The following is a 13,033-nucleotide window of genomic DNA, read 5'->3' on the forward strand; positions in this document are numbered from 1 at the left end:
CACTGCTTCGAACAAGATTAACGTTTATTTATTTAGAAGCAATCCGAGCGATGGCCGAGTCAAGAATCGAAAAAGTGAGAAAAAAAAACCACCCTAGCCAACACTTCTCTAATCGGATGCGTCAAAGGATTCGAAAGCGCTCTGCGCGCGTTGCGATTTATTATTCAGCGTTGATGTGTATAAAACACCTGATTTGTCGAATGAAAGGAGTCGAGGCAGAGCCGAGCAGAAGCTAGACGCAAGGGTTTCGAGACGGGGGTGACCCTTCCTTTGAAATCTGTTTAGAAGGACGGCGAACATATTGCGCCCTCCTTCCCTATTTCTCGTAGCTCGCCTTATTTAACCCAGCACGCGTTCCCCACGTGAAGCGTAGACGAGCACCCGAACCCACGTCGCGTTAAAAAATCACCCCCATCCGCGCCATTAGTCCAGCACCTCTCGCGCACCCTCTTCTGGTAGGATTTCTGGTCGCGACGTACGAGCAGCGAGCGTAGCGGTGACGTCGCGCAACGTGGAAATAGCTCTATACACCATTTGACGAAGAGGCATAGCGAGCTTCGCGGGGTGGGGGTTTTGGGGTTTTGGGGTTTGCGAAGTTGGGGGGGGGGGGGGGGGAGTACGTCGCACTTCGCCACGAACAAAACTTCCCCCCCCCCCTCCCCCTCCCCCTCCCGCCACGTCTCTCGAGATGTAGACCCCCAAGAGAAATGGAGGCGCTGGATGAGGCCGCGGAGAAAAAGGATCGCGCTAAAAAATGTCATACGACAGTCGGTATGAGGCACAACCCCCTTTTGTATAATATGCCAAAGTGCAAAGAGAGGAGGTAGAGTAATAGAGTGAGAGAGGAGAAAGAGAGAGAGAAAGAGAGAGAGAGAGAGGAGGATGAGGGTGAGACGGAGACTGGCGCGAGTTAAATGTGTGTTATATAAGAAAAAACTTTTTTCAACCCCCTTTCGCACCCCCTGTGATATGGATGTGTATATATATATATATATATTTATGTATACACGTCTCAACTTGGTACATTACTTGGAATATAATAACACTTTTGAGTATAAGACGGTTTCATTAATTCCAACACCCATTCTTCGCCCCCGTTCTCAGTTTTGGGGTGAAAGGTGAGCTTTTTTTGGTGAATAATGCGTGCAATTATTCTAGGATTTTATGCACCTGTCTGATTATATACGACGAATTTTATTCAAGAGTATAAATTTTTCGTAACCAAACGAAGGGTTGAGGTTACGTAATTGGACCAAGGGGTTAACCCCTATTGCATATCACTCGGTAAGTCTTACATGAAATTGTCTGAAGTCATTGGAATTGCTTGTATTTTCGTCAAATCAAACGAATCTCCGAAATGTTTATTAACGCGTGAAATTCCTGCAATTTTTTGAATTCTGAAACCGTTTCTACTTTAAAACCTGTGAAATTTTGCAAAATTGCTTGAAATCATTTGAAATCTATTGATATTGTACAATTTTGAGAACTGTTTGAGACGGAATTTTTCTTGATCTTGTTAGTTGACGAAAACAAAAAAAAAAAAAAAACAAAATGGATGTGTACAGGCATGTGATTCTAGAAAAATTGACGATGAATTGAATGACAAATGAAACGAAATATTGCTCATCTGCAGAATCGTACATGCGCTGTAAAGCTATTAAGTTTTTTATAATGAAATAGTAGAATAGCACGAATTTATCTATGGGAATTGTCACTTTGCAATGCGCCTCCTGGTGGAAAAAAATGCAACTAATGCAACGAGCTGCTCATTGATCGTGTTTTTTCGCGTGAGAATGGTTTGAAAAGTATATTATTGATGATATTCCATTAATGTATATGACTTGAGTAATTTTAAGTCCCAAGAATTACGATTTGCCTCCATTAAAATTAAAAACTTTGTTTATGTGGTGATAAAATGGCGCTGACAATCAGGTTCCGACGTCATGAGGATATTTTCCAATAATCGTTGTAATGGCGAGGTGTTCACGGTTCGAATTCGGTGTATTATAAAATTTCGGCTACGTATCGTGTGAAGCTTTTTAGTCAGACGTAACAAGATTAGCTTTATACTGACACTATTTGAAGCTTTGTTACATGAGGTTTTATCCCTTCAACCCCGCAAGACGGAGAGAAGTGAACCGACTGAGAGACACCGAGTTTGCTGGAACCCGTTTCGAGTCTCTCAGTCACTAATTACTCAATCTTGGTTTCCGCTTCCGCTAAATCCCGCGCCATGTTCATCATAACTCACAAGGCGCGTAGCTCCGCGGAGCGAAACTCGAATAACAGAATAATCCATTCTCTTGAGGATTAGCCTTCAGGCATACGCGAATGCCAATTGTACGTTAGAAATCGCGAGTCTTGCCGAGCTCTGTATAATACATTCGCGTTATGCTCGTGCAAGTGCAGGTGACTTAGAGCTTGCAGCGCTAGGCAACGTCTGTTGTCGATTCGACTCACCGAATTCTCTATGCAAAGCTGAAATCTACACCCCGTAATTCCGATATTACGCAACCCAATTATCAGTGACTAATTAGGGTGACATCTGTCTGATGCATTGTGTCGATACGAACATTGTGTTTCTACTGTCAGACTGTTACTGAAAATTATCGAGGCGTGGCTAGAGAAAAACAAGTTCAAAGTTAACCTTGACAACTGCGCAGAAGGATTACTGATCCTTCGGCACGTAAAGAAAGCTAGATAATTAATTGAAGACAATCGCTCGGGTGAACGCGTTCTCGAATAACATCTCTTACTGTTCCTCGGGCAATAATTATAAACTGTAGATACGAACTCTAGAATAGAATTATGAAGTCGAGCTTGCGGAATGCGCGATGATTTATTTACGTTTTTTTGCTGTCAAATCCGTAGTTCTACTAATTTTTGAAAAATTAAAAAGCCAAATACGCAGAAAGGATGCCGCTTTGGAAAGAAAAAAAAAATAACAATTTTTCGACGCTCTAGTCCCCCCAATTTCTTGACGATGATCTTGAGCGACGTAAGAATTCTCTTTCGCTTTAATCTCTGTGAAGATTTGTTGTCTTCTCGTTTATTTTTTGCACAATATGCGCGGATTGATTTGAGGATCGATAGCGACGTTTTGAGATTAGGTCGACTGTAGAGGTTCGTGATTTTGAAAGCTTGTGCGACTTTGATTGTTTACAACAATGATACAAATTAATGTAATCGGCTCATAGTTTCAGGGGTGTTCATTAGCATATTTGTGAATAATAATATTGTACGACATCGTTCCCAGGTCAATAATATGGACGGTCCAACGTAATTAGTCCAACAAGGTTAAATTGGGTTTTACCACAATTCCGACCGAACGGGTCCGGCCCAATCCGGAGTTTCTTTGTCTGGATATCGTTATTGATCCCCTCTCTATAGATCCCCCCTGTAAATATAATCCCTAGAAAAAATGTTGTCGCGATTTTACGATAACAAATGTCCCGATTTCTTCCTCATTTCACGTTTGTTGATCGTCGTTATTCCTAATCTTCATCCAATTTAAATTTCTCAAGGAAGAGGGGCGGGGGGGGGGGAGGGTTGATAGAGAGAGGTCAAATGAAGAGATCGAGACAAAGAGACTCCGTTTAAAGATCGATCTCCGCATTTAAGAACCGTTGGAGTGATTTGTAGCGACAGTATAGGTATATTGTGCGAACCGTAGCGTCTGTCGGATGACGAGAAATAAAACGGCGAGGATGAGATTCGCAAGGGCTCTTACAGGGGCGGAGGTGAAGTCTAGGCGCGAGCCATTGTTAAACGCGTAACAAAAGGTCTTCACTTCTGTGCGGATGTATAACGGCAGAGACGGTAATGGATACAAAACGGGACTAGGCAAGAGCGGATAGTATAACTGATGCGTTGCACGGTTTATAGTCAGATGTTAGTGTCACGACGAATTGTGTGAGTAACCTCCCGGAGATTTCACCCGCCCCGAGTAACGTGTCAAGTTCAGAGCCTCGCCTCGCCCCGAGCCGTCATGTTTTGCTCCATCGCGTGCTTGAATCCAGGAGGTCCTTGCCGTTTTTGCAAGAAATTCCAGGGCCTAATCCAACGGGATTACAAGGCGCTCTGCGTTTTTGGCCGAAAAAGGTATCCCGGTCTTCAGATTTCCTCCATATCGCTTCCGTATTCCGGATTTTGGAACTCAGCCTCCGAAAGCTTCGGGCTTCCACCTTCCGATCGCTTAATCTTCCGTCTGGTCCTCGATTTTGGAAAAAAAAAAAAAACATGGAACACGTCGCGCCAGCACGGCCTTGCAGTTCGCCGTAGCGGATTAAAACGACTCGACGGTCAATTTCCACCCCTTTATTCCTCCAGGAGTGCGGGGATCGTTAGCGCGTCGCGTGCGGCTTTTTGCGACCCGCCAACGAAGTCGCGTCCCGAGTCTGCAGAGGGTAACGGAAACTCTTTAGCGCCCCGGAGATCCATCGCTGGGGTTGTTATCGTTCCGCGTCATCGCCGCCCAAACTTGACTCCAGGGAATTTTCCGCTCTCCCTCTCTCTCTCTCTCTCTCTCTTTCCACTTTGCGAACCACCCCCGCTCCGCGAAAAAAGAAATAAAAGAGAAAAGCACTGGCTGCAATATTTCCGAAACCTTTTGCCATCAGGGCGTCTACGGTGACACCCTTCGAATCTAGGCGACGTGCGGATGACTGGAAGTTCGAACTACTCATCGCCGTTAAAAGCTGCAGAGGTGGAAATTTTTGCCAAGTGAATTTTGATACGTGTCTCATACGGTGCAGTAGCGAATCACCTTTCACCTGCAACCGCGTAAGTCATCGGATAAACGGGGACCTTTTACCCCCCCCCCGACATGCATTCCAAGGTATGTTTCTATCGTGTGTGAGTTGAACAGATCTTAACTCAAGGGGATTGTTAGTTTCTCTGCGGGATGGGACTGCCGGATAATCCTTTGATCGCGCAGCTGATGCCCTCACGCTTTGTGTTTAATCAAGGGATGATAACATTTGCTGTACCGGAAAATGAATTGTTTCTGTATCCTGTGACTTTCCTGATTTCCCCGTGCAAGTGTACTCACCTATGTATTATATTATATCTTCTGCAAGGATTCCACCGAGTTTTTTCATCGATTATGCTTGAAATTAAAATCCGGCCGCCCCTCGTTCAGACCAAGTGCTTAAACTCACCCGTAGGTTCCCGTCATGCTTCGAAGGCGTCGTTTCCGTCAGGGATGAAGAGGAAAAAAGAATCCCGATTCGCAAATTAAACCTCGTTCCCGAATCTACTCGACTTTTAATCCATCAAAGAATGATCCTGCGATAAACAAACAATTCACGCGATTTTCAAAAACAACAAGATTCATCCCCGGATCGCCCGATTCGGAATTGTCGAACACTCTGCTAATCAGTGAAATTGACTCCAGTCAACCCTTCTCTTCAACTTTTTCCTCGCAATAACCAAAGAGTTTTTCTCCTCACCCTGTGAGCCAAGCGTCGCGTTGTTTCTTGCCTTGTGACACAGCCCAGCAGACGTACGACTGGTTGCACCTTCTCCTCCTCTCGCGGCGTGAAATGGGGGTGGGATGAGTAATGAGAGCAGCTCTCGCTAGCAGAGGTCCTCCGGTGATCCTGAGGGAGGTAAGAAAAGCACTCGAAAGAAGATCAGGAAGAAAATTCCCTGGAGTCAAATGACAGGGGCGGGGATAGAAGAAGGTTCTGGAACGATACAGGCGCGGATAGCGAGCCTGACAACTTGTTCGATGCTCGGGGAAAGTTTTTACATTTTCCCAGGTCAAATATCGCTCTCCCCTCTTCAAGAGCCTTCTAGTTCTCCCGCGGGACCGAACACACGGCTGAGATCCCACCCCGCTGTCACCAGTTTTTGGTTCGAGTTTTGACAACACGTAGCGTCCGTGTCACCCGGAATCCTCTCCCGACAAAGCGATTGACACTATCAGAATGAGCCCACTCGTCCAGGACTCGACTGGTTAACGGAAAACCCTTTAGCCTCGCGCTTTTCCGCCCTTGACAAATGACAAGCGGACCCTATGCCGTGGATCTTATCAAGCCTTTGAGCCGTCAGAAGTCACGGCATGTAGATTAATCGCCTCTTGATGGGGGTTGCAGGTATTTTTCCCGAAAAACCCAGAGACGATATTTTGGACCTCATTATTGGACTTGAAGAAAATTTTCAGGTACTCCGGACTTACGTAATTCTTAGTACTTAGATAGGGAAATACCGTGTCAAAAGTACCTCGTTTCAACGTAAAAACTGCACAAAGTAAACAGTCCTTGAGATTTACTTTTCTCGAGTGACGCATATTCGAGGTTCTATCTCCAAGGATCTGGAAGGCCAGTAAAACTTTATAATTTGTTGATTGGCTTAAAATTTGAACTTGTAATAATTCTTCGTATAAGAAGTGGTTTTCACCCAACTCAATAAATTATGCCCCATACGTGTTCAGATATTGCTTAAAACAACGTCGAAAAATGGTGCTCTTCAAAAAGCAAGATTTCTGTTGCAACAATTCCAAAAAAATTCATAGTTATAATCGTAGGAGCGATACGACAAAACTTGTATAGCAACTTTTGTTTCCACTCGGTACCAAAGTACTATGTCGAAAGCCCCGCTCTCGAGCCTCTACAAGGTCCACCACGTCACTTCCTGTGACCTACCCAGAAAACAATGGGCCCAGAAATTTCGTAGGATTGAACACCGGCCTGACGCGCCTTTTGCCTTTTCCTCGGTTCTTCGCCACTGATTGAATTAGTTCTCTTCGGGCATGCAGTCGAAGGACTTTTAGTCAATTCGATCCCTCCATACGCCCGTAAAAAGTTTCGTTTGACCCGTACACTCCGCGTATTAAACCTTCTTCAGTCACTGACGAAGACGTCTCACCACGTAAAACTGAGTGAAAAACCGAAAGGTTCTTTGCGCTGATTACAAGCTTCACCATCTTCTCAGTTACCCGTTACGTTGGTCTAAGGTACTCTTGTTTTGATCTTCCAAAAGCAACGTGCTATTTCGCCTTTGGTGGCCACCTCTAGCGCCATCCCTTCCATTTAACATCTCTGCAAATTCATCCCTGTATTTAGTCTGCTTCCACGAAATTAAGCTTCGCGGTCGTGAAACCCTGGGCAACGATCTGAAATGCACATCACATACGGATTGACACAGCATTCCCGGAAATTTGGAAAATACCCAAACTGCTCGTCTCTGAGCGTGAGTTGAACGTGATATACTAGGTGTTTCCGACCAAACACCGCGGTATGTTGAGTTGCCTACCACCGAAGGGAACAAATATCGGTAAAACAGACCTACCAAGTTATCGATAGATACGAATCGAGCATGTTCAAAGTCCTCGCGAGTGAACTGGAACTGTCTGTGTTGCCAAGTTGTGTGGATTTGGCCAAGCAGCTGCTTCGTTGTTTATAAAGTAATTATATGACTCGACTTGACTCAAGTGACTGTATTATTTTATCACGATAGGTCTGTTTTACCGATATTTGTTCTCCTCAGCAGTAGGCAACACAACATACCGCGGCGTTTCCTCTGAAACACCCCGTATATCTCGTTGCAGAATGCCGGCTTTCAGGATGCTCGAAAATTTCTTATCAATTCTTAATCATTTCAAAACTACGCCCCCATTAGCGGATATGTATCCAGAGGCAGCTGTAATTAGGGTCGAAAAATGGCGCATTGCTGAAACTTAGCTTACTTATTTACAGAGTCTTTCACCCAACGTTTGGTAAATCTCTCGAGCTCGAAATTTGAACGAAATTCCCGGCATCGAACAGAGGCTAAAGCAGAGATCGCAAGGAAGTATATATGCATAGGGTAATGTACGCGCGGCCTGTTTGATCGCCAGGGGTTTTCGAATGCCCGGTTTGGGACGCTCGGCGTCAGCCTACAAGGCAATATAATATTGAAATAAGCTCTGCCCCGTGCTTCCGGCAAAGCTCTCCGGCCAACACACGCCTTTATCCCCGTCAAACACCGCGGCCTGTAGTTCGTGCTGTAAGCCGTTTTCGGTGAGAGTGCGCGCGAGTGAGCGGGACAAGGTCTATCAAACGAAAATTGGGTGAAATATTCATCGGCGGGGGGGAGAAGGAGCATATATACCGGGCCAAGGTATTAGTTTGAAGTAAAAGTTTACCCGCGCTTTTCACAACCGCAGTAGGGAAACCCACCCTTTTACATCCAGCCACCCACTGGCGCGAGAATATAAACGGATCAAGAAATTTTCACCGCTACCCGCTTCGGATGTGTGTGTAACAACGATTGTGTTATTAACACCTCGGGAACCCCTCCATTTTACGAAACTGTTTGCACTCATTAATTATTATTCCCGGCGTTATTTATATACTCGGTCGAATTTCGTTCCTCGCTCAAGCGAACGCACCTCGGACAACTTTCATTCGTTCTTCCTTCACCGCCCACACGTGGCCAACAGTGTATACTTTTGTTTATTGATTTTAAAGATGAAATATTCCAGTTTATATATTCGTGAGCAACGAAGATCAGCTCTTTCAAAATACAAGGACAGAAAATTTCAGAACTGCGGTGAAAGAAATAAATGCTCAGATATCGAGGCTTTGCTTTGAATCACCACGGATTTGTAGTGAAATCTAGTAGATTTGCTCGATTTCGCTCGCTATGGGATGGCTCGTTTTATTCGGAAGACTGCATATCAACTGAAAAACTTTATTGCTTTCTTTATGATCGCGTCGTTATGTACACGCAAGCTTACAATATATAATATCGATATTGATTACGTACAACAAAGAGCGATATTGATTTGACTGCTGATAAAAAAATATTGATTTTTGGCCAACCAACCGTAGCGAAGGTAAAAACGTCGAAAGACAAAAAAGAAAAACAATAGCAGAATTCTGACGTTCTTCGTTTTAAGATTTTTCAAAATACATGTCCATTCTCAAAGCTGATCCTCCCACTTTCTCATCTTTCAATATTGTCACCTCTGAAAATTTGAGTTCGTACATTTGACATTCATCTCCAAGAAAACAACCATGTTCATCATACCAACAAGGAAAGTATCTCATATCGGTCTTTCCGGTTTGACTTCTTTTCTGATATGTTATAGTAGACTAAAAACTAAGCGACACGTGTTTGTCTTTTTATCTGTCATTAAACACTTTAAGGGGGTGAAACCACCCTGCAAGGCATGTCAAGGGTCGATTTGACAGTGTGTTCTTTTAACCGAGAATATTACACGTTCCATTTCTCGTTATGAGAAAACTCGACCAGTTGGATTGGAAACTGCCAAATTGCCATTTGACATGTCCTACTTTGGAGGGTGGTTTTACCCCCTCAAAGTGTTTAATTGCATTTCCAAAAAAAAAAAACAAATACGTATCGCTCAGTTTTTAGTCTACTATAACAAATTACAAAAGAGATCAGCCTTGGACACTTTTCCTGCGAGGCCAAGAATCACCTTTTACATTTTACGTTCATCAGAAACCTCCACGGTGTCAGCGAAGGGCGGGGCCTTGGTTCAGGGGGTATTAAACCGATCTGCATCGAGTGTTCCGTCCCCATCGTCAGGGATGACGGCCCCGACAAACAACATGTAAATCTAACGGAGAGGCGAGTCCCCGCGCCAAAAACAGCAAGGGCCGAGTAATTAGACGGCTCGTTTCGGGGGCTAACCTTTGAACCCGATATAACCGTGCCCGAGTCGTGCAGCCGTGCATATCGGACGACAGGCGCCCCGATACCCTGTATAATTTATTCCCAGGTGTGTGTATATGCGCGACAGCAAATGCCGTCTATGTACGTCGACGTATTACGTTTGCCCAACGTCGTCGTCGCCTCGTCGCCGACGGCAAGGCCTTGCAGCTCTTCCTCGCGTCCACTTCAAAGGCTTACGATGCTACCGATCGACGCCCCTGATGTCGATGAGAGATCCTCATCCCCTTCGGCCGAAACTTCTTGAAGATTCGTTCACCGCCAATATCTACGGGAACCGATTTCCGCACCGAAAGCACCGATTTCGAACCGATTTTACGCAGGTATTCCAAAGTTTGAACCACCGATATTAGGATATTAGTGTATTCGGAAGGTTCAACGATTATAGAGGCTCTTATTCGTTGATTTTTGATCGATTCAAAAATCAACCACCTTCGATTATTCATCCAATAAATTTCATCGGAGTCCAAACTTGATACTAAAAAATTTGATTTACGTATACTTTCAGCATTGAAATTCGAAATTCAATATCTTAATAATTTATCATCAACAAACACAGCCGTCATTTCACCACCTGCAGTTAACCGACGAATCGTTATTGTTACATTTCAAAAACGAATGAACTATCGAGCATCGTGTATTATGTACCTAGATGTGTAATGGAAATGCATAAAGGAGGAGCAGTGAATGGAACAGTAAAATTGAAGCTAACAACGATTTGTTGGAGCATTCCATAGCATGGGATGAACGACTTACAAGATATAATCTTGGCTTCTCCAATTTCGGGCTGTGTTTAGATTATGTATATGTATGTAAAGATATTTGGCAGGCATTGTTATACCCGCAAGCTGCTAATAAAATCTCCCCAACCCCTGCATTTCATCTCGCCAACCTAATTTGACAGATTTATTGAATGCCGTCCCATAATATATCAGCAAATCCACTTCGCTCCAGGTTTAGGGAAATTTTTCGGGGATGAGAAAGAAAAGAAAAAAAAAAAAAGTTACGTTGTAGCACGACGGACGCGCCACGGAAGCTTCCGGCCGTCAATAAATCGAGTCGGGGTAAGGAAATAAGGGAAAACGGGACTGAATGGGACGGAAAAACATCAACAATGCTGTACGGTGATCGCTGAAAATATCTCGGTGAAAACTATAACTTCGTGACATTCATAAATTAATCAAGGTGAAGGAATTGTTTACAAGTAAATTTTACCCTTTGTTTTCACAGAAAGGTCCGATTATCCCCCAAAACTTACCACTCGATCTTAATAATCTGAAAATCATTCAGAATTCCATGAAAATGAATGCAAAGATATTGTGTGTGATATTTTGAGTCTGCAACATTTCGAAATTCTTTATCAAATGCTTCCTTGTCGTAATAAAATACGAGGAAAACTTCTATATTTGCGATCCTTGGAAAGGATAAATTTCGTCGCAATTCTTCCCGGATTACCTAAAGGAACGAACTTAACTCGTCGCAGATCTATTTCCTACGTTTTAGGGTGGTATTGGGTTTAAGGGTTGTGTTTATCGGCTCCAAGTTGACAGGGCAGATCGACTGCGAGGAATTATCGGCAAATCGCACAGTTATAGCCGGGGTGACAAGGGAATTTCGGGTGTTTTATCCCGTGGGAAAATACGCCGGGTACGGTACATGTGTGGAGGGGTTGAGAAGCGATGAGACGCCCGTTTTCTACCGTGTTGTTCGGCCCGCGAGGCGTCGCGACGCCATTCCTCCGCTCTGTTTTATCGACTCTTTATCTTTTAACCGCGCTCGTACATAACGAGCCCTCCCCAACGCAAAGAAACGATGTCTACTGAAGCCCTCGAGCTATTCGAAGGAGCTTTGACGGGAAGCTGCGTGGGCTCGGCAAAAATCACGGCTTTTTCTTCTCTCCCTGAATTCAAAAAGAATGCGAAAATTGGTTTATCGAACAAACAAACACCTTTTTGTGAGCCTAATCTTTCAGTCGTAAAGTCCATGGATAGTTTCCAATGATTTCCGAGCGTTTTGAACGATTTTCAGTCATTCCTGGATCGAATGGAATCACAACGAATCACTCAACATCGCATAGAACGTTCGAAAATCATCGAAGATCAATGAAAGTCATTTAATTCACTGTAAATAAACCAGAGCACGTGACAAAATTAAAGTCTATAAAAACCATTTCGCGTTTACGACAAACTTGCAACGATTTCTCGAGCAATATCTTCACCGCTGTCATGTGATTTCAAGCGATTCATAGTGACTTCGGTTGTCTCGATTGACTTCTGGCTCCTTCAAAGAATCATTCAGTCATACAAGTTCCTTTGATTTACAAATTGATTTCCAACCGTTAAATTGATGGTTTCTTCGATTGAATGGTTCCTCTAATTTTCCTTCAAGACAGAAGCTGAACAAATACATGAAAGGTTAACTTCCAGCGATCGGAAAGCTCTGCGTAAAAATTCATTCGAATGATTAACATCGAGAGGCAAAAATTGCAAAGCGAAATTTCAACCCGTTCCAATATCCGCCGCCATGGCTGTGGAACAAATCAATAAAAGCTGGAGCAGGGGCTCCAATTGTTCGGCAGTAATTACTCAAAATTGAGTAACGCGAAGAGGAAATTTTACGAACGAATTCGTGAGCGGCATGAAGAACAAAAAAATAACCGCGGCAAATGGAATTGAGATAATTGATTCTAACGCTGGTTTCTAGTGGGTTCTCGAAGGCCTTGAAGCCGGCCGATAACCCCGAGACTCGACGTCACAGTCCAGCGGGACTCTCGAGTGATTCCTCTCACAGTCACGTACGAGCTGGAAACCTCAAAGTTAAGCGTTGCATGAACCGGACGAACCGATCGTGTCAACCCTTGAATACCTACAGGTGATTTGACACGGACCGAATCGGTACTCAAAGTGCATTTCTCTAAAGAATTGGAAACTTTTCTGAAGATTTGGAGGATGAAATTTGTCACCGAGTCTCTCTTTGTTGGAAATGACTGCATTCCAAAAAGTCAGTACATGGTGTAAATTTTGACGGTTTCGAAAAATCCATGTTTGACGTTATCTGCTTGAACATCAAAAACCACATTTCACATCATTGATTCATCGCCAGTGCATGTCTTCATTTTCCAGTAAAACCTTTTTGCTGTAAGCTTGAAGGTATACAGTTAGTCCAATTTGACTTCACCAGGCAGATTTTCCTTCAGAAAATCGGATGTCTGCGACAAAAAAATTTGAGTTGCAAGGTCTCGTCTATTCGCTCAACTTTGAGGAGAATTGCAAAAAATGCACGTGATTATTTTGTGTATTACTCGTTGCCACCAAATAATGAAGAGGAAGAAAATCACTGGCCTCGAACGAAA

General features: G+C 43.8%; 1 protein-coding gene across 1 annotated transcript in view; it reads right to left on the reverse strand.

Moving 5' to 3' along the window:
* The window catches only part of LOC124304959 (lachesin-like), a 193,282-nt gene extending 183,434 nt beyond the window's left edge, over positions 1 to 9,848 (reverse strand). Inside the window, exon 1 of the mRNA XM_046763783.1 lies at positions 9,783 to 9,848. The gene's annotated coding sequence lies outside the window, so the exon portion shown is untranslated. The remainder of the gene's footprint in view (positions 1 to 9,782) is intronic.
* Between the last annotated feature and the right edge of the window lie 3,185 nt (positions 9,849 to 13,033).

The sequence above is a fragment of the Neodiprion virginianus genome, chromosome 5 (assembly GCF_021901495.1).
Source record: "Neodiprion virginianus isolate iyNeoVirg1 chromosome 5, iyNeoVirg1.1, whole genome shotgun sequence".
Lineage (NCBI taxonomy): Eukaryota > Metazoa > Arthropoda > Insecta > Hymenoptera > Diprionidae > Neodiprion > Neodiprion virginianus.